We start from the raw sequence: 22,472 nt of genomic DNA, 5'->3' as shown, positions 1-22,472 counted from the left end.
GAGAGGATAAAACACCTTTAACATTATGGCTTGAGTGGAGATATCATGAAAAAGAATCTCAATATATCTACAAAAGAAACTCCAAATACTAGAGGCTTTGTAACATCTAAGTTGAACCCCTAATCAATCAGATCACATTCTTTTTCAAAATCAACAAGAATGTATAGACTTCTTTGCATAATGCATACCCTCTCAATTAATAATAAGATTTTCTAAAATAAATTTGCCATTGACAAACACCATTTGACTTAAAGAAATTAACAAGTAGAATCTTTCAATCTCATAATAATCATTTCTGCAAAATCTTTTATGATGCATCTAGAAGGTTTATTGGTCTCTAGTTGTCAATTAGGAGGACATCTCTACCCTTAGTGATAAGGTAAATTATGCCTATGTTATTTTTTGTTTCCAAGTAACAGTAGAGATAACTTCATTATACATATTGAATAAGAAAAAAATGATGCAATTCTTATTAGATTTATAAACTTTATAGGTAGACCTCTAATATTGAGAGCCTTGTCATTATTAAGGGAGCTAATGATAGCCTTAACCTCATTCAAAGAGAAAAATTCATCTGATGTTAAGGCCATGCATTTATCAATTTTCTTTGGAATGAATATATTGACAATATACCTATAATGAGTAACTAAATGACTTTTCCCAAATTGAATGTTATTAAAAAATGATGGCTCTTGTTCCCCATTGTGTGTTCTAGTTTGCTCACCTGAGCACGATGGCTCTGGTATTTTCATACTTGTTTCGATCCTATCTAAGACTATGTGTTGTCCTTGCTCATGCTACTTGGTGTTGAGTCATCCTCCTTGCTCATGCTGTTGCTTCAGCGTATTCTACTATTGATCTCTATCTTGATTGGGGCCTCTTTGTGGAAGGTTGTGCGGTTTGCCCTCTTGGAAACTCTTTCATCCAAGTTTTTGGTTCGGTCTCTCCAACCAATGGGCTTCTAATTGGTTAGTCCCTTGTCAAAGGGATTGTTGTCACCTTCGTGCAACTTGGCTCTTTGATGGGCAAAGTTGTTGCCTTTGGCCGATTGTTGTCAGCTAGGGTTTTTTTGATGTTGTAGATGTTGGTCTTATTGCTTGCTCTAATCCTACATTTGTGATTGGTGCTTCTTCGGGGGCTTGTAGCTTTACTCAAGCAACTAGTTTTGGTCCTGGTCGCTCTCAATGAGTGTATTGTGCTCTCTTATGTGCCAAATCTTTGGTGGTGGTTTGTGGTGCGGATGTGGCTGAAAGTGAGGATTTCTACTAATATAGAGGCTTGGTGTGCCATTTCTCCAACATCCAACCTTCTCTTCTAGATTTGCATAGCTAGGTTATGGGTTCTTGGAAGCCCCTCGTGGCTGATAAGATTGAATTCTTCCCTTGTGTTAAAGGATTTTTCATTGCTTCTTTTTCCTCACCTAAGGATAGGAACTTGGTGTTGGGTTGGCTATGGGCTCAAGGAAAGCACTGTCTTTGGGTGAAACCATGGTTAATGTCCTTTAATCCCCTTATTGAGCCACTCAATGTGCATCCATTTGGGTGACTTATGAATTTTCTCTTCTAGTTTTGGGAGGTTCTTGTCAAGAAGCCATTCGCAACTTTGTTGATCATTTTTTGAAGATTGAATATTCCAATTCCTACTTGGGCACTCTACTTTTGCTCGCATTTTTGTGGATATTGACTTATCCAAGCCTCTTCACGAGGTTGTGGTTTAAATGTTTGGGGATAAGCCTTGGATGCAACCGCTTGATTATGAGGGCCTCCCTTTCAAATGTCGTTGTAGCTTCGCTACTAGTCACTTGGCTTTGTATTGCTCTCTCTTGCATTGGAAAGATCTTGCTACTTCGTGGAACAATGCAAATGGTGATCACTTGATCGTCTAAGATCAAATCTCATCGGTGGGTGGCTCCTTGCAAGAATTTGATGCATGCCTCGCTTTTGGTGCTCCTTTGTCGTTTCTTGAAGTTCTTTTTGGGGTTCCTCTTGCTATGTGTTTTCTTCTTGGTTTGTCGATTGCTTTTGCTCAACTTCAGACTTTTCATGTGGGCAATGATTGCCTTTTGCCTTGTCATCCTGTTGTTGCCCCTTTATTTGTTGTTGTTCCTCTTGTGAGGTGATCTTTTATTACCCCTTGAAGTGGGATCTTGGTTGATGGTATCACTTGGACTATAGTTAGTAGGAGGAAAGGCCCTTCTACCTCTTCCCACAGTCTTTCTCATTTGTGAAAGAGAACTCCTTTGCTTAGGGTTGGGACTCTTGTTTTCCACCAGTTCTATTCTCTAGTCAAAAGCATTGCCAATTCTTGTTTGGTTTTCCCAGTGTCATTGTTGGTGAGACTAGTCCTACTTGCCTTTATGACTATTTTTATTGTATTGAGTTCAAACCCTTTCCCATGTTTATCTAATCAAAACTTAATGATTTTTCCCTTCAAATGTAAACAAGTCATTGTAAAAAGTATTAAGTGCCTTTGTTTTAACTTTTATGTACACCAGTTAAAAAGTATTTTGGGGTATGGATAATAAGGTTACAACATCCCCTTGAAGCCCTTGTTCAACATATAACAAACGTTTTTTAATATACCTAAGTAAAGATGCACTCTTTTACCAATGTCTTTAGCAAATTTAACCCTCAAATAGTTAAAGTAAATTTTGGGGTATGGATAATAAGGTTACAAGGATCCTCTTGAGGACCCTCTTTAGCATCTAGCAAACATTTTAAATTTATATAAGTAAGATAATTTGTTTTACTAGTGGCTTTAGCAAATTTAACTCTCAAATAATGAGGAAATTTTGGGGGTATGGATAATAAGTTTAGAAAGATCACCTTGAAGACCCTCCTTAGCTTTTAGCAAATTTTTTTAATAGAGAAAGATGCACTCTTTCAAACGTTGTCTTTTCCATATATTTTCATTTTTTTTATGAGATATAAATGTAGCACATGAGATTATCTTCCTTTAGCTTGGCATACATTCAATGACTTTATATATTATTCAAACACAAATTATCTCTCAACAATGAAATGTTTAGCTTAAGGATGTAAAAAAGGAGATTTAGCTTGCATTGGCACACAATTTAAAAAAAAAATTCAATATGATGATGAGCAAGAGTGGGAGTGAGATAACATTCACAACATTCTTTTTAGCAAGAGGTGTAATGAGTTTTTTTTGTTTATTAAAATACAACTATTTAATGTAGAAATTTGTTTTCTTTTGTTTTCTTTTTGCATCTAAGTTCAAGAGAATTCAACTTCTTAATTACTCTTCTTAATTAAAATACAACTATTTAATGTAGATTATATCTTAGAAGGTTGCTGAAATAAGAAGAGGAGAAAGCAAAGCTCATAAATGGAAAGGATTAACTTATACATATTTTTTGCTACTTTTCTTGAAATAAAATGGTTCCTATTTTAATTTTATAAAAGAATAAAAAGTTAAAAATGCCTTAGAATTGCAACAACTCTTAAAAACCCTATGAAACCTTTAATCCAACCCATTGAAATCAATGGTAAAGTGGGAGCACAACCACAATAATGATATAGGTTTAAGCCCCCTTTTCTCTCAAATTGTTAGAGAACATATACACTACTACTAGATATGGATGAATGGTAGAGTCACATTCCCTTCTACTTCCACTTAGAAAATGGTTCCATCGTCATGAAATAGATGAGGTTTGTGCCAAATAATTGCAAAAATTGTTACATATTAGATTTCTAATATCAACTAACATATTAAATATTTAATATATCTTGATAGGGGATAGGTATAACATTGGAACAAATAGAACACAAACATGGCTCTCCCGCCTCTCCATTTAAATGTTGTTGTCTGTGCCTCTGGTTGGACATGGTTTTTGCTTCTATGATGTTATTTGTTGTGGATGTTTGTGGCGTTCCCTCGTCCTTTGACGTCCCCCCCCTCCTCCTCGCGGGGGGGGGGGGGGGGGGGTTGCTCTTGTGATCCATGGTATGTTCGATGCTGCTTTTTTTGTTTGGTCTGATGCTCCTCGGGTGGTGGTTGCTGGGGCTCTCCATGTTCCCCATGGGTTTTTGCACGGTTCAACACCCGCGCCCCCTGGTTCTCTGGCTGAGGGTCCTACTGCTATCGGCTCTCTGGCTTTTGGTGATGCTTCTCAGTGGACTGTTGTTGATGTTGTTGGTTCTTTGCCCAAACCTGCTGGCAAGCGTAGCTTTGCTTGTGTGGTAAGATCTTCTGCCCAACCTCCGAAGGGGCTTCGTCCTCTTCCTTGTGCCAAATCCTTCCCTGTGGTGGTTTGTGGATTGGATGTTGTGGACAACATTGGGCTCTGCCAACGCTGTGCTCCTGTGTGTAGATTCTTTGGGCTATGGCCTTCTCTATCGGACCTTTATTGTTGGGTAAGTGACTCTTGGCGGTCTTCGAGGGCTCACATTATAGAGCTTTTCCGCTGTGCTAAAGGCTTTTTTGTCCCTTCTTTTACTTCTTACGCTGATCGGGATTTGGTTTTGGGCATGTTGTAGGCTTGGGGAGTGCATTGCCTCTCTGTTAAGCCTTGGACAACTTCTTTCAACCCTCTCACTGAACAACTTAATGTGCGTCCAGTTTGGGTCTGCCTCATCAATCTCCCTCTTTATTTTTGGGAGCACTCTTGTTATGAGGCCATTGGTAACTCTATCGGCCGTTTCTTGAAGGTTGATGAAGCTATGTCCTCAATGGACCACACTACCTTTGTCCATATTCTTGTGGACATTGACATCTCCTCTCCTCTCTTGGGAGATGTGGTTCTTATGGTGGGGGATAGGCCTTTGTCACAACTGCTGGATTTTGAAGGCCTCCCCTTTTATTGCAGAAGATGCTTCTCTACCGGTCATCTTGCTTCAAACTGCTCTATTGCACGTCACAAAGGTGTCTCTACCTGGTGGAAGAATGCTACTGCTGATCACTTAACAATCAATGCTCTTGACTCTGCGTCTACTGGCTCCTATCATGAGGATGATGTCGATGTCTTGCCCCTCACAACTACTGATGCTCCTACTGCTCCTTTTGTGGCCTCATTTCCTGAGGTCCCCATTCCTGCTTCTCCTTTTCTATAGCCACACTCGTATGCTACTGGATCTGTTTCTGCTGCTGTTTCGCCACAACCTATTGCTGCTCTACAACAACCTCCTGCTGATCTATTGCAACGCTTCGTTGACACCACCAATTGTAACCCTACAAGGTCCCTTCTGATTGATCTCTCTTTTGATGGACCTAATGACAACATTGTCTGGACTGTGGTTGCTTGCAGGCGGAAGGAAAAGTCTTCTCCCTTGCCCCAAACCCCCCCTCGTTGGGGTTTGGGTGTCTTTCCCTCCCCTTCCCTTGATTGGGGCCTTCTTTGTTCTTTGGTTGGATAGGCTTCATTACCTGTCTGACTGTGTTTGTTTCTAACTGCCTTTGGGTTGTTGTTCTTGTTCATTTCTCTTGATGTTGCTTGTTTTGTGTTGATAGTTTTTGACTATGTTAAGGGTCAGCGCCCTAGATAACGTTTCTTTACTAATAAGAAACATTGGAACAAATCTTGGTTACATTTGAAGTGACTTGTTTCATTGTGATTATTGCTCATATCTTGGCTACAATTAGTTGCTAGGCGTATAAGTTCCTTTTATTTTTAGATTATGGTAATTAACGCACAATGTCACAAGTATATGCAATGTGCCCAAGTTGAGTAGAATTGATTTATGAGCTTTTAGCTCAATTATCAAGTTTTCGTAAGTTAATTAAGGGAAGGGGGAACACAAACTTCTTGGAGGACATAGCTTTAATAATTCAAGATTTCTATTAATGGCAATGAGCCTAGTTAGTAGTACGGATCGTAATGACACTTCCAAAACTTTTTTTGAACTCTTGGGGTGTTCTCCAAACTTCTTAGCGAGCACATCTATTTTCAGCAAGTCATCGAGTTGGCTTCAATCATCTTCCCACTGTTTTAGTTTCATCATCATGTGGTCATATTTGAATTTCAAATTTGTTGCAATGCTTTTCGCAACTCAAATGAAATACTTTTAATTGTTCACTTATAATTTTAATGTTTTATTATTAATTCGATGAGTTAATTGCAATACTTTTTTTAAAGGTGTTTATGTACCTCAAGTTGACGTGTAGTAGAAATAAGGGCCCTTTAGACATGAAATAGTTTACTAATCTTTTAATAAAAGGTCATTTTCGGTGGTAAAGTGAATTATTTTATATTTTTCTTCTAGAAGCTATTAAATGAGGTTGAGGGGGTTTAGTTGCACATATGCTAATAAATAATATTGTTATGTTGTTGGAATGAACTTGGGTTTTTTCAAAATCTTTTGAGAATGAAAACCCTCTCAAGATTTCTAGTTTCAGGTTTGAAAGGTAATCCCTAGCTAGTTTGGTGTGGTTTCCATCCAAACGCCATCATTGTGCTTTAGATTGGAGATCATAATTCAATTGCAGAGATAGATGATTTAATGTTTTCTGATTTTGCAAATTGTTTGTGAGTTTTGTGAAGTTTGCAAAGATTTTTGATGGCATATTTGAGGTGGTTGAAGGGATTTCTCTTTGGTGGCCATACCTTTCTATTTCCCAAGTTGTACCATGCACTGATAATTGCTTGGGACTATTTTTGACTACTCCTATTTCATTAACATTGTATAGCACACGGATTTGTTGTTGTTGGTTTGGTGTCGGGACTGTAGTACATCCCATTTGTTGTGCATACAATTTGAGGGGTGTGGTGTGCCTAGGTTGAAGCATCTAACTTTTCAAGCACTTATCACCCTTAAAGATGGCACCTAGGGTTTGCAAACAATTTGCTAGTGTTGTATTGATGAACTTTGGAGTTTGTGATGAGATGAATTTTTCAAAGGGGATTGTACATATTGTATATGCGTATTCAAGCCTACACAAGACTAAAAGGCAATTCCAAACTTGAATATTCTTCTTACAAGGTGTTTTGGATTGTGTTAGGACTGTTTTTTGGGCATAGTATATTAGCCTCGACTTTGTTGAAGTATCGGGTGTAAAGTGTGGAGTTTCGTGGAACGTTTGTTTGTTGTCCAAACCTGGTGTAGTGCCATTTTTTGTGATTTATAGACTTGTACCAACAATTATTAGTCAAGCATTGAGGTGTAATATTGTTTTTGATTAAAAAAGTAGCGTTAACTAGGGTGCTGACCCTTTACAAAGTCAAAGGCTATCAAAATTAAAAAGACCAAGCAAGGGTGCAAACCCCAAAAGAACAAAGCCGGACAGGCCAAACTAACCTATCAAACCATCAACAAGCCAACCCAAATCAAGAGGGGAGAGAAAAACCCGAACCTTGACTAGGGGGCTTGGGAAAGGGGGTTAGATTTTCCTTTCCACCTACGACAAACAACCGTCCAGACAACACTATCATTAGGAACTTTCAAAGAAGAATCAAGTGGCGAAGACCCTGCAGAGTCACTGCTAGACTACTGTTGTAGAGCGGCAACGAGTTGTTGCAGCGGAGCAGCAACAAGAGAACAAACACTAGGAGCAGAGTGAAGGTGAGGAGCATGAGCAACAGGTGCAGGAACCAAGGGGGAAGGGTCTGCCACAACAGTAACATCAACCAGGCCTTCATTAGCAGTAAGGGGCACCTCATCATGAGATGAATCAACCGAAACAGAATTTGAAGCATTAATTGTCAAGTGGTCTTCCATAGCATCCTTCCACCAAGTAGCAACACCTTTGTGACGAGAGAGAGAACAGTTAGAAGCGAGGTGACCCGTTGAGAAGCACCTTCGACAGCGAAAAGGGAGGCACTCATAATCCAACGGTTGAGTCCAAGGGCTATCCCCAACCATAAGAACCACATCCCTAGGGAGGGCCAGCGATATGTCAACATCAATTAAAAGGTGAGCAAAGGTAGAATGACCCATGGAGAACGTGGCATCATCAACCTTCAAGAAGTTGCCAATGGAGTTACCGATGGCCTCAAAACAACAAGGTTCCCAGAAATGGAGGGGGAGATTGGGAAGGCGGACCCAAACCGGACGAACAGAGAGGGGTTTCGTAAGGGGGTTGAAGGAAGGAGTCCAAGGCTTAAAAGAGAGGGGGTGATCCCCCCAAGTCCATAGCTTACCCAAAATCAAATCACACTCATGAGTAGAGGTAAAGGAGGCAACAAAAAACCCCTTAGCACAAGGGAAAAGCTGAATGCCATAAGAAAGAAGGGGCTTCCAAGAATCACTCACCCAACGAGGTGTAATATTGTTATTTACTAGCTAGGTGGTCTATATATGAATTTCGGTATCTTTTGGGAGTGATTTCATCAATACTATATGTATCGACATTTTATGACAATAGTTGAGAAGTGTTTAAATGCTTGTGGTTTGACATTGTATTGCTTTGGATGGTCAAACCGTTGGAAGCCTTTTTTTCTATGCACTTCATTGTAATAATTAATGGTAGGATTGCTAGCGATTTACTTAATTTGTTCGTTGATACTTGCCTCATTGAATAAGTGGTTGTTGTAATCACCCATTATTGGATAAGTGACAGGAGATCGCTTTTCATTTTAGTTGTATAAGCTTTTCCACTACATGTGGATATGCCCAAATTTCTTATTTGTTTTCAATTGTTTAAGCTTTCCCACTAAAAAGTGGATGTTGCCCTAAGATTTCCCGTGGAAGTAGATGTTTCGTTGTAATTCCCATTGAGTAGATGAATGTTTTCTTTCTTTCAGAATTGCAATGTGTCCCATGAAATAAGTTGCATTGGTCGACTTGTTGGCTAATGCTTTCCTCTATACAATTTGCTTTCAATTATTTGATATCTTGAACATTGTATGCTTTCACGATGCCCTTTCCAAAATTTGGGTGATCAAAAATTGGAAAGGAATTCTATTGTCTTCCTTTTAGTTGAATATATTTAGAAAAAATCTAGTTTGGTTATTCCAATATATTACCATCTATTTCTTCCAAGACAACCTTGAAACAGAGCAACATTGTAGCTGTGGTTTTTTATCTACTTGTAATTACCTTGTTCATCTTCAAAATTGTCATTCTTGTTTGGTCTTGCACGAAGATCGCTTTCATCCGCTCCGCTACAGAGCTCGAATAACAGTCACACCCGCATTGAGGAATGGAAATGTATTGCACTGAACCCGAAAACACCGCCATTGTCTTCCTACTGCTACTGTTATTGAGCTTTGAATAAATAGCCAGGGCATGGGTAATCACAGGCGCACCAAATCCTTGTAAGGTAGATTTCAATCTCATCGCTAAGATCTCCAAATCCTCCTTCGCAGGAAACCTAATTTCCAATAGTTCCTTCGCCTACGATCTGTCCCAATGAACTCATACTTGCTGGATGGAAATCTCTCGTGAGCCCGAACCAACGACAAGCAAGGACAACCCCTCCCATCTCTTGGCCATATTTGAAATGACCACCAAATCCTCCTAATCTATGACATAGTTTGAGAGGAGCTCTACATCCCTATTGGCCTCCCGATACATGTGCCTTATAGAAAAATCCATGTCTATTAACAAATCATGAATTCTCCCGAGCCACATTTCTGATTTCCAACTGGGGGCAAAATTGGAGATAATCGTCCAAATGACATTAAGAGAATCACCCTCGATATCAATTGATTGAAGGTTCTTTTTTGCATATAGCCTCAGGTTGCCAAGCAAAGCTGCATACTCAGTGTCATTGTTAGTGCCATCCGAGATTTTAATTGATATTCGCCATACCAATTCTCCTCTATCATTTCTAATAAAAAATCCAACAACTGACGTTCCAGGAGTCCCTGTGGAGGCTCCGTCGAAGTTGATTTTAAGAGGAACTATTGGCGAGAGTGTCCAACAAGCTTCTTCCCTTGCTCTATCATTTACATAGGTTTCCTTGGGTGGAATTAGCTGTGACCACATCTTTGACATTTGAAGACCCCACTTGGTGAAACGAATATGCCTCCTCTCAACCACCTTTGTATTTAGATGCTCACAAATACCCACCTCAATCTTATTAAGGACAAATTGTAATGAGGACTCCTTGTTATTAAAGATACGTGTATTCCTTTCTATAAGTGCCAGACAATTGAGGTAGGGATGGCATACCACAATCCTCCCTAGACTGAGGATTTGTGCATAGTGGGCCAACATTCAAATAGCCCGACAATAGTGCCAGAGGTCATTTCCAATTCATTTTGTTTAAAAAGAAAGTCCAACATTCATGAGCAAATGGACGATAAATAGATGGTTTGAAGTTTCTTCCCGTTCCTTACACAATGGGCATTGAAAGGGTCTCGAGAAGCCCAACCTCATCAATTTCTCCCCTGTCAAGGCCTTTTTTTGAACAGCCAACCACGTGAAAGCTCCTTCTTTAGGCAAAATAGGGGCACTCCAACATAGATGTTGCCACTCACATCACTCTTGAATCAGAGTATCTAGCTTATGTCTCAACTTGATTGCATATTTTCCTATTTTAGCCACACACTAGATGATCGTGTCCACATTTCTGCCATTGACAATGTGCCTTTTGTTCAATTCTTCCATCACTATTCTCCTAGCCTTTGCATGAATCCTACAAAGATCCCTCCATATGTACTCCATCCCTTCTCCTTGAGAAACACACACCAGATAATATTTGACTTTGTCTCCATACAAAGTCGTGGTTGTTAATCTCAACTCAACTACCCCGGGTAAATCAGCCAGTGCCACATACTCGTTCCAAGAGTCTGACAAAAACAAAGCATTGCTATCGTCACCAATCTTCTAGGAGACATGATCAATAATAAGATATTGGCATTTCAACATAAATTTCCATATAGGGGAACCAATTGGTGGGTTTGCAATGGTTAAAAATCTCTTCGGGTTAAGGTTATCCAAATATTTGTTGCGTAGGACCAAGATCCGCAAACCTCCACACAAGTTTGACGCCAAGAGCCTTTTTTTGAAGAATCAAATATTTCATCTCAATGCCTCTTGCTTTCTTATCCTTTTTAACTCTATCCCATGCTACAAATGGGATTCAATGTTGATCATTTGCACCATCTCACAAAAATCTTTTTTGTAGTTTCAACATTTATTTGGTTGATCCCTTGGTGATCTCCAGAGTCGATATTGAGTAGATAGGCACCACTGCAAGCATTGATATGATCATTGCGATCTTCCCCATGAAAGTCAGCCATCTCCCCTTCTATATTTGAGTTTTCTTCCTCATTTTTTCTATTGTCTCTATTCGTAATTTGTTTCTAACAACTACACTAAACAGAGGGACCCCAGGTATGTGGATGGGATCTTTCCAGTGGTGAACCCAAGAATAACTCCAATCTGCCTTTGCATTCGTTGCCCAATGTTGAAAAAGAAAATGTTGGATTTATCCCTATTCACAATATGCTTGGAAATAGAGTAGTAATCTTCCAAAATTTGCTTAATTTTGGTTGCTTATGTGATCGTTGATTATCCATACAAAAGTGTGTCGTCAACAAATAGATGATGGGAGAACGGAGCCATTGACATAATGGCTTGAATATCTTTACATCCCCTAGTTATTGCTTCTGCTTTGATTTTACGGTTGAGAGAATCAACCATAATGATGAACAAGAAGGGGGATAGGGGGTCCCCCTATCTGAGCCCCCCCTAGGATGAAGCCACATTGCGCTCCATTCACCAAAATTGAGTATTGAGGAGTAGAAATATATCCATATACCCAATCAAGCCATTTATTACAAAAACCGAACTTTTTCATAATTAACATCGAGAATCTCCACTATACCTGATCATATGCTTTACAAATATCAAGTTTTAAAATCATACCTTTAAGATTATCTTTTTTGATCGAATGCAACACTTCATGGGCAATGATGACTCCATGCACAATGTTTCTACTTGGAACAAACTCGCTTTGTTCTACTGAAATCAATTTTGGAAGCAGAATCTTCAAAGATAATCTTTTATATTGCATTGCTTAAGATATAGGACGAAAAACAACAAAGGCATTGATATCCTATTTTTTTGGGATCAAAGCACTATATGTGTTGTTCAATTGTTTCAATATTACCCCCTTCCGCCTGGATTCGTCTACCACATCAAGAATATCTTGTGCCATTAAATCCCAATACTTCTAAAAAACAAGGGTTGTGAACCCCTCTGACCCGGGTGCTTTGTTTGGTCCTAATTGCAAGGTGGCTTCTTTCACCTCCTCAAGGGAGACAGGTGCAATTAGGAAGTTGTTGTCAGCCTCTGTAAACAAATGTGGAATATTATTTATGAAACTGCAATCTAATCTCTCACTACAACCTTCGCCTCCCATAAGGTCTCTGAAAATTAAACCCCCTTATTTTCAATATCTGTATTCTCAAACATGATGTGTTCGTTCATACTCTGGATTTGGGAGATTCTAATCTAGTTCCTCCTAGCTTTTGTGGAATTATGGAAGAATTTTGTATTATGATCTCCTTCCTTAAGGCAAACATCCTTGGATTTTGATCGCCAATAGTATTCTTCTCTTCCCATGATCTCATCATATTCTTTGAGAAGTTCCTTCTCTTTTAAATTTTTTCTCAGACATCCCTTTTTGAATGACAAGTTTGCTGAGAGATTCAAACTCTTCTTCAATCCTTACTTTTTCTACAAAAATATTCTTAATGGTGGATTTATTCTATTCTCTCAATTTCACCTTTAAATCTTGAAGTTTCTTTGAGAAAACAAACATTTTTGTGCCATTGAATTTTTTGATTTTTGTCCTTGATTCCTTCATAATCTCCACAATCCAAGCGATCTCATCCACATACTTTCGAACTGTATTGGTGAAAATTAGAGATTGAATTGATTTGAATTTTTTGAAGTTGTTGAAATTAGGGTAAATGTGCAGATATTGAAGAGATCGGGCATGAATAGTGAGCTAAAACCGTCACATGGAGCCACAAACTTGGACTTGATGAAAGTAGTATGATTCAAATTTGCTCCCTGAAATTCAGCCTAAATTGTCAGGGACTATGGTGGTTGTCACTATTGTCCTCCTAACTTTTCATCATCCAAAAGGGAAGTTGTTCGTCTCTGTGAATCTTGTCATTCCTTTGAAACACAACTCTGTACCTATTCTTGACAATATTGAAAAGGGGAAAATGTTTGGTAATAGGGGTTTGCCTTAGTCAAATCTTGGTTTAGGAATTAACCTTGAATGAATAAATGCAAATTTTTAAATAAATCATGGAAAGATATACTCAGATCTACAATTGTTGATAATGATGCTTTGCTTCTTGAATGTAATCACATATGTGGTATGAAATGGCATGGACATGACAAAATCCCAATCACACACATATGCTTGCATATTAATGATGTAATTTTACTCCATAATGGTTGAATGAAGAATATGCAGCGTTGAAGATCTCTGAAAATGGTTAATGATAAACACTTGACAGATGCAAGAAATTGATTGCTTGGATTCTTCTATCCAATTAGGTTGATCAAATGTCTTTATATAGGGGTATCTAGGTCATTTACCAATTAGGCCGACCTCCAACAGTTATACAGAGCCACAAATATGAATTCCCACTGGAGGGATAGGACCCCTGCCCTAATTCAAAATTGGGCCCACTAAGAAGGACCATGGCACTACCATGGTCCGAGACCAAGGCATTGCCCTGGTCCTTCTTAGATAGGGACCAAAATGAAGCCCCAGGGAGAACGACACCACACTTGGGAATCCATTAGTGGCTGTTCTTGGCATCAAAACTGGAGAATAAGCACAAAATGTATGTAGATAGGTGATGAGTATAGGACATGCTAAAGTAGGTGCACAAACATGAGGTGTAAATTGGCTCGGTGAGAATTTACGAGACTACATTTATCCCCCACTTTAACAAGATTACGAGTCTATGCAAATAATCACGGTAAAGTAGATGAAAGGATGAAAGGGAGGAGCAATTAAGAGCACAATCACAAGGAGTATAAGACATCACTAATTTTGAGGATCCAAGCCCCCAATCTTAGCATCTTAACTCATTCAATCACATGCAAGGGCACACAAAACAAGACAACAAATAAAAACAAATACGAACAAAGACAAAAGGAAAAAGACGCACAACACAAAAGCTAAAAACAAAAACAAGACCTCAAGTCAACTAGTTGAAAAGACCTTGATATCAAAATGTCTCAACCGCTAATATCATTTTTGTAAATGCCATCTCAAGAACACAAGCGATCACATAAAAAGAGCAAGAGCATGCACCGTCCATGAACTACAAATAGCAAAGCTATGAGCTCATGAGAAGAAAGAGGAAAAACATGGATACACATTCTAGATGTGTTTTTCTAGGTGATGCATGTTGGGGAGGAGAGTAGGAGTAATTTAGTTGTGTTTTGCTAGTTTCACTCATCCTCGTGCGCTGCAAGTGATGTTTGGTTTAAGGTGTTAAGCATCCCGTATAAGAGTTTGTTTCCTCTGGGTTCGAGCACACAATAACCTATGTAAGACATGAAATGAAAAATGCAAATGTGTTTGGTATTGAGAACATCTTGCGTAAGAGTTTGTTTGCTTTGGTTTCGAGAATGTGTAACCCCGTGTAAGACAAGTATAGACCTAGTTTTGAGGACATCTCGTGTAATAGTTTGTTTGCTTTGGTTTTGAGAATGTGCACCCCGTTTAAGACATATGTAAATGTTGCGTCTAGTTTCGGGCATGTAGCATCTCGTGTAAGAGTTTGTTTTCTCTGGTTTTGAGAATGAATACATCGTTTAAGACATGCACGAATAGAGTACAATATAGTACAAAGAGGGCGATATGTATGCCCCCCCTTAAGATGTCAACATAGTCCTATGTTGATGTCTTAAAGAAGCTAGAAACAAGGATACCCCACCTTCAACACCAATGAGATATCCTTTAAGAAACAATGTTCATAAATCCAAGCTAAAGATGAAATACTATTACAAGCAAGGAAAATATAGTTGAAAAAGAGATATCTTGCAACAAGTGTAAAGGGAATCCTTATAGGAGAAGAGATCTTTGCTCAAAATACATACTTCCAAGAGGAGTTGCTTTGAACAAACATAACATCTTCTACGAAAAGAAGGGAAAGAGAAGAAGAATGCCTACCTTCCTCCTATTGCTAGGTGAAGGGGATTCTTGAGGATGGATGATACTTTTGACCCAATGTAAGGGGTAAGTTTATAATAGATATACATTGCCAAGTGAAGAAGAGGTTGTAGTCAAGGATACACACCTCTTGCATAAGAGAGAATCCTCGAGAAAACAACTTCACACAAAAAATAATATCAAATCATAAGCAAACACCACTCAAAATAGTAAAAGCAAATCCTTAGAAAGGATAAGAAAGGTTAGTGCCCCCCAAGGGAAAATGACAGTGGTTACACAACCTCTAAGGAGAGATTATACATAAGAAAATGCACAATATACTCACATGAAGGAATATTCAATGCAAGAAAAGACATATGGAGAATGCAACTTTAAGAAGAGGTAATCTTCAAAGAGAGGAAGAGAATTAGATCTAAGGATCATAAAATCCCCCAAGGAGAGATTATCCATAAGAGATCTACCATTGTATGTAAGAAAGGACATCAAAGTATGAAAAATGCAACTCTTAAAGGGAAGAGTGAAACCCTAGACAAAGTTAAGAAATAGGATAATATTTTTGCCCGCAAGCATAGAGGCAAGAATGAATTATGTTGCTACCCCAAGATGATTGTGATTGAAAAAACATTACCTCTTATGACAAAGAGCCCCCAATTAAGTTAACTACTAGTGTCATAGGGTGAGGAGCAACATAAAGAGTGAATGGAGTGCTAAAGCACTACCTCTTCTCCAAGGAAGAGTGCAAGATCGATTGTAAGAGGTCTCCCATAGCTCTTGAACAAATGTTTTAAATGCTTTACATTTTCCAAGAGAATGAGGATAACTACGATGAAAAAGACAACGCACATCACCTTCCTTATGCTTAGAGTTGTGATTAATTTTAATGAAAGGAAAGAAAACATTCTTATCATACTTCAATGTCCAAAAGATTCTAGTAGTTAATTTCTCGTGGCCATCAATGGGATTAGGTCTCTTCTTTTGTGATGTAGGACAAGGTTTGTTAGAAGAAGATGGATTGTCATCTATGATTTTAATAGTTCTATTATCAATTAGTTCTTGCATACTTTTTTGAAAATTTGAACAATCATTAGGATGATGGTCATGAGTTGATGATATGAACAAAAAGGAGTGTTCAAAGAAGAAGCACCGTTTGATGGACACTAAGTTCTATGTCTTGCAAGATACTCCTTAAATTTTTGAATTCTAATGAGATCACCCATAGGTGAATCATGATAATGTCCTAGCCCTTCGGTGCTAGGTTGTGTAGGAGGGTTTATAGGAACTCTAATTCCTTGTTCAAATTTTCCAAGTCTTTATCCTCTAAAACCTTGTTTTGATATTATGTTATAGTCACTCCTATAAGAATGCCTTAATTGAGAAGGAGTATTATAATGAATTTCTTTGAAATTTGTAGCAAAAGTGTATTTAGAAGGAATAAAGGGAAAATTAGATGAAGAAGGAACCTGTTGTGTAGGTAGATTCTTCTTTCTATCATCATGCATATCCTCTTTGGTAGTTTGTGAAGGAAAATCCTTATCATCTAAGGCCTCATTTTTACTTAATGTTATGTGGGGAGAATAAGGGGAATATAGAGAAATTGAACACCAACATTTTGACCTTGCCCCCCTTGCGCTAGGGTATGTGTATGAGAAGAAGATGGTTTCATGTTTCTCTTCAATGCTCGCTCTCCCTTAGAGAGATCATTGGTAGGAGTATTAGCTTTTTCTTCATGTACATTAGATACCCTAGGAGAGGTATACGTATTAGGTTTTTCATTAGTAACTCTAGGATTAGGATCTACAAAAGGTTTTATGTGATCTACATATGTAATGCATTTTCCTAAAAATATCACCATAAAACAAAATGCATCATGGATAAAAGATTGGAGATTTAATTGATTGATAGGAAGCAATTTGGAAATTCTAAAAATGCAATATGCCAAAGTGCTATGAATGAGAAGTGTTGGAGTAAATTAATATTTACTCACATGCTTAAGTTTACTTAGGCTAATTATTAGTTATTTTGCACTTAGGATTAGTTGTATTTCTCATTTCCTATGTGCATTGATATATGCATCAACGTATCGGTTATACCTAATTCCTACCTACCCTTGCACCTCATAACCGCTCTTGTCTTTATAAGCAGATCTTATGTACTTTTTTAATCATCTAGTGCAATCATAATTTATAGTGAAATATCTTCTTCTCTCTCGTGAAGGTTTCTTGTGCAAGTTGTAGGTTCTAGAATTGAGTGAATACTCCAACATGGTATCAAAGCTTCCTTCTTGCCACTCCTTCCATATTTGAAGAGCTTCATCAACTTGTTTGAGGCCAAATTATTTTTCCAGTGAGCGTATCTGTTTAGTGATATTTTGTGCCATTATCATTTGGCCCAAAATTGTTTTTGTTTCCCTAGTTTATGGTTTGCAGTCATTTGATTGCTTCACGTCATGACGCTTGTGTAGAAGAGTTGATAGGATTTGTATCTAATTTGGCTCCATATCTTTTATTGTAAGACACGATCTATAGTTTGATCTTGTTTTTCTTCATCAGAAACATGGGCTGTGCTTTTTCCATCGAATTGCAACAATTTTTTTTTTGGCCAGTTTGATTCTTTGGTTTGTGGCTTATGTTTGATTAGGCTTTCAATTTGAAGGCGAGTTCATTTGTTGTTCCACAAGCCCATTTCCATTAGCCTATTAATAACTACCTTATCTTCTCTCGGGTGCAAGGATACATCCACCCTCATTGCCAGCTGTTTGGTGGATTGCCTGCAATAGTTCGTGTTTTATGTAGAGATTGTGATTTCCAAGTTTGGCCCCCATTCTTTAGCAGGCCCATGTTGGATATTGCTTCGTCCGTTTCTAACATGGAGCTTGCATTTTGTGACGCACACAGTGCTTTTTTTAGGCATCTTTAGATTGTTTTTGATTAAAAAAGCAGTGTTAACTAGGGCGCTGACCCTTTACATAGCCAAAAGGCTATAAAAACTTTAAAACAACCCAAAGGCGGCAAACTGAACAAGTAGGGGTACAAACCCCAAACTAACAAGTCGGGCAACCAAACACCTATCAAACCTGCAACAATGCACCCCAAATCAAGAGTGGGGAGAAACACGCAAAACTTGACAAAGTGGGGTTGGGAAAGGGAGGCAGATTTTCCCTTCCGCTTGCGACAAACAACCATCTAAGCAACACTGTCATTAAGAACATTCAAAGAAAAATCAGGCGGGGGGGACCCTGTAGAGTCATTGCCAGACTGCTGCTGCAGAACAACAACAAATTCTTGTTGTAGAACAACAAGAAGAGCAGAATCACTAAGAGAAGAGCGAGGCAGAGTAGAGGGAGCAACAAAAGTTGGAGCCAAAAGGGCAAAAGAGTCCACAACAATAGTAACATCAGCAAAGGCTTCATCAACAGTAAGGGGAATGCCATCTTGAGAGGAGACATCATCCTCCAGAGAGGAGTCAACAGAAGCAGACTCAGAAGCATAAACTGTCAGATGATTTTCAGTAACATCCTTCCACCAAGTTGCAACACCTCTGCGGCGTGAGAGAGAACAGTTTGAAGCTAGGTGACCCGTTGCGAAGCATCTTTGGCAGCAAAAGGGGAGGCCCTCATAATCCACTGATTGGGTCCAAGGCCTATCCCCAACCATCAGAACTACAACCCGCAGGGAGGGGCTGAGATATGTCAATATCGATTAACAAACGAGCAATGCTTGAATGACCCATGGAGGTCGTGACATCATCAACTTTCAAGAAGCTACCAATGGAGCTACCGATGGCCTCAAAACAAGAAGGCTCCTAAAAATGAAGGGGAAGATTAGGGAGGTGGACCAATCATCTTTAGATTGTTGATGACCCATTATTTCGTGAAATCATACTACCGACACCTTCAATTTTGTGGAAAGGCCCGTATTCATTATATTTCCACGGGCGCTGGGAACGGGGGGACGCGTCTCCGGGACGGGGGGACCAAGGGCCTAAGTTTGGGGACGGCGGGGGGATGGTGGGGGGACGGCGGCGGAGGGGTGGCGGGGTGGTGGTGGTGATATAGTTATACATATACATATAGTACTTGAAAAACTAGTTTTGAAAAGATGTATGACAATATTACAGTATAGGAATTACATTTCAAATGAGCCTAGGAAATTTCAAATACTATATCTAAATACCAAGATTTCTAAGTTGTGTTGTTATATGGAGCCTAATCAGACTCGGAGGTTAGATTTTCCCTACTTCTATCGGCGCAATTTCCCCTTATATTTTTCAATGGGGGTCAAGGGGCATCGCCTCTTGTGGGGTCAAGGGGCAGCACCCCTTGCGCGTTCCCTGTCGCGATAGAGGGCGAGGTCGAGGGGCAGCGCCCCGTGAGGCCAAAAATACTTTTATTATTTTCTAAAGGCGTCGGGTGTTATTTTTCTATTGGCCCACATCCAATTAGAGTTACCCCTTAACCCTCAAAAAACTTAAAAAGTCACTTTTTATTTTAAATTTAATTTTAAACATTGCATATATGTGGGGGCGAAAGGAGACGTCTAGGCATCTCCCCATCCCTGGAGAGACGTCTCTCAAAGGACGGGGAAACGCCCAAACGTCTCCCGAGGAGACGTGGAGGCGTTCGCGTCCCGACGGTGCTTGGGTGGCGGTGGCGGGATGGCGGGGACGTCGCGTCCCCATCCCCCCATCCCCGAGACGTTTCTAACGGGGGACACGCCCAAAAGAGGGGTGGATGTGTCCCCGTGGAACACTGATCAACATTGACTCATTTTGCTTGTAGGTGGACATGTCTCATGCAGAGGAAGGCTCATGCCCTTGTTGCACAACCTCTTCAAATTAATCGGTCCTCATACCATTTGCATGGCAGGAGTTAATGATTCACAAAGTGCTCTATTTGTTTTAGCTGTATAGGTTTATATCTTTTGCAAACAAAATAGATGGGCTATATTTTCCAGATCAAGAGCTTTGGAATCAATTGGATTGAGTTTATTATTACTTGTGACCAGGGGATCAGCGCGTTGGTTGGTGCCAATGTTTGATGCCGATTCTATGTATGATCATGCCTGCGTGGTGATTGGCAGCGATCGTGGTGTGTTTTGGCTTGGTGATATCACGAGTGGATTTGTGGAGTCTTTTTCACGACAATGTTTTCTCCTTGATCAACTTATTATCCTCAGATTTGGACGTGAAGGTTTCACTGTCACACTGCATATTTCTCATCGAGGTTTTCCAACTCCTCTAAGGTTGTCGACTTTGTTCTCTTGATTTGGTAGTTTCAATCAATTGGCACGTGATTCTATTGGCTTGCATTTGGCATTCTTCATTATTTGTAGACATGTTTTTTGGTGGCTTATTCTGTTGCAAATTGCAGTTTGGGCTCATCATTGTATTGGGAGGTCTCTAGCGCATATACTTTTCGTTGAACAAACCTGAGGTCTTCTTTATTTTCTTTTGCTTGCACCAAGGCTATATTTCCTTGATTTGTCGGCCCGGCATGTATTGTGACTGGCCATTGAAATCTTTTACTCAAATCATGAAATATTTCATTGCTGGTTATATTTTTGAAGATTGCTTAATTTTTCAGTGGAGGCGTCTCGTACGTTGCAAGTGGAGTGTTTTGCTTTGGCATAACTTTTGTAATTATTGAGGCGCACTTCAGATTTTTCATGCACATTTTACAGATTTGATTCTAAAATTTCTTAATTTCTGTTAGTGACTGAATTGGTACTTTTAATACATTATTTTAAATTTGTATAATTGTGTCAATTTCTCTTGTACACGGGTTTAATTTCTTGTATTGATATTGTACTCTTTCATTGTATTATGGATTAGTCAAAAGTTGTGGTCCTAACTTCGTATAATTATCATGAGTAGATTTTATTGCTAATAAAGAAGTTGCATTGAATCGCTTTTGGCAATGATGACATGCAAGTGCTGCAATGAAGAGGAAATGGTTTGATCAAAGAGATGAAGCTCTTGACACCCTCATTATGTCTCTCTCCTAATTTGAGATATCACATTTCATCTTGTAAAACTTGTAATGCTATTTGGACTATCTTAGAGGGTATCTTTGGTAAGATAGATAAGATGAGGAAATTCAAGTTGGAGAAGAATTAACGAGTCTAAATCATAGTGATTTTGACAATATCCAAGACTTATCGAAGCTCAATTCTTTTAGATTGGAGTTATCTAATTGTGTGGTGACAAAAGAGGATGAGCAATTGATTCTCTCTATTATTTCTAAGCTCGGACCTGATTATTCAATTTTTGTTTCTACATTCTATGCTACTATGAATGCTCTTGTTAGTGCACACAAAATGCCTTATCTTGAGGGATATGCAGCTCAACTCACAAGGGAACAAGCAAAGTTGGCACACATGGGTACATTGAAGCCTTTACAACATTAACCACTTCTTGCAAATGACTCCACTCCAAAGGCTTCAATTAGCAAAGGAAAGAAGCAACATAAAGATCCTAAGTCTAATGAGAAAGATAAGGACTCTCCTTCCAAGAATATTGCTGAGTCCAAGACCTCTTCTAAAGAGGAATCATCAAACAAGAAGAAGATAAAATGTGTTTATTGCAAAATACAAGGATATAATGAGAATAAGTGTTATACTAAGAAGATTGATGAGCTTACACACATTCTTCAAAAGAACAACATCAAGCTGTCCTCATCAATGTCTCCTCCTTCTTCTTCATCACAATCAATAGCTTCATCTACACAGTCACGAATTGCAAGAATTTCACACGACATTGATAAGTTGAAAGGTAAAGCACTCATGACTTCTACACATCCTGAAAATGGGAGATGGCTTCTTGATTCAGGTGCCTCTCATCATATGGCATCTTCTATGGATGTGTTCTCTTCTTTTGAGCCTTGTAATTCAGCTAACATATTGATGGATAGCAACACACATATGAATATTTGTCGGAAAGGTTATATTGATGTGGGAGAGCGGACATTTAATGAACTTCTTTGTGTACCATCCTTGACCACTAACCTCCTTTCAATTTATCAAATTACTCATGGGGCACAAGATAGTGGAGTTCACACTCCCGATTATATCTACATTAGGGACATGGAGACTAGAGATGACATAGCTATAGGAGTTGTGGATCATCCCTTTTCAAATTTTACTCATGATGATGATGATGTTCCTTTAGCTAATGTGCACACCCTTCCATCAAGGGTCGATCATGTTTGTGAGGAGAAGTTTGGACACTTGAATCATTGTGTTCTTGAGACAAGTGTGGAGCTTCCTACTCCATCTCCTGCTTCTTTGAACTTGGGTTCTACTATTTAGTAGGATGATCATAGTATTTCAGATCTTGCAGTGTGGGATGCGTACTTGGATGAGATTTCAGATATGTTTGTTGAGTCTCATATTGTAGATTTGGGAGACATACGTGAGGGGGTTTGT

The 22,472-nt window shown here is 39.0% G+C and overlaps 1 protein-coding gene across 1 annotated transcript in view; it reads left to right on the top strand.

The window, feature by feature from the left end:
• LOC131045020 (small ribosomal subunit protein mL104 (rPPR9)) overlaps positions 1-20,073 on the top strand; it is a 55,713-nt gene extending 35,640 nt beyond the window's left edge. Inside the window, exon 3 of the transcript XR_009105753.2 lies at positions 20,055-20,073. The gene's annotated coding sequence lies outside the window, so the exon portion shown is untranslated. The remainder of the gene's footprint in view (positions 1-20,054) is intronic.
• The last annotated feature ends 2,399 nt before the right edge of the window (positions 20,074-22,472 follow it).

This window comes from Cryptomeria japonica, chromosome 5, assembly GCF_030272615.1.
Source record: "Cryptomeria japonica chromosome 5, Sugi_1.0, whole genome shotgun sequence".
NCBI lineage: Eukaryota > Viridiplantae > Streptophyta > Pinopsida > Cupressales > Cupressaceae > Cryptomeria > Cryptomeria japonica.
This window is presented reverse-complemented; position numbering and strand designations above follow the sequence as displayed.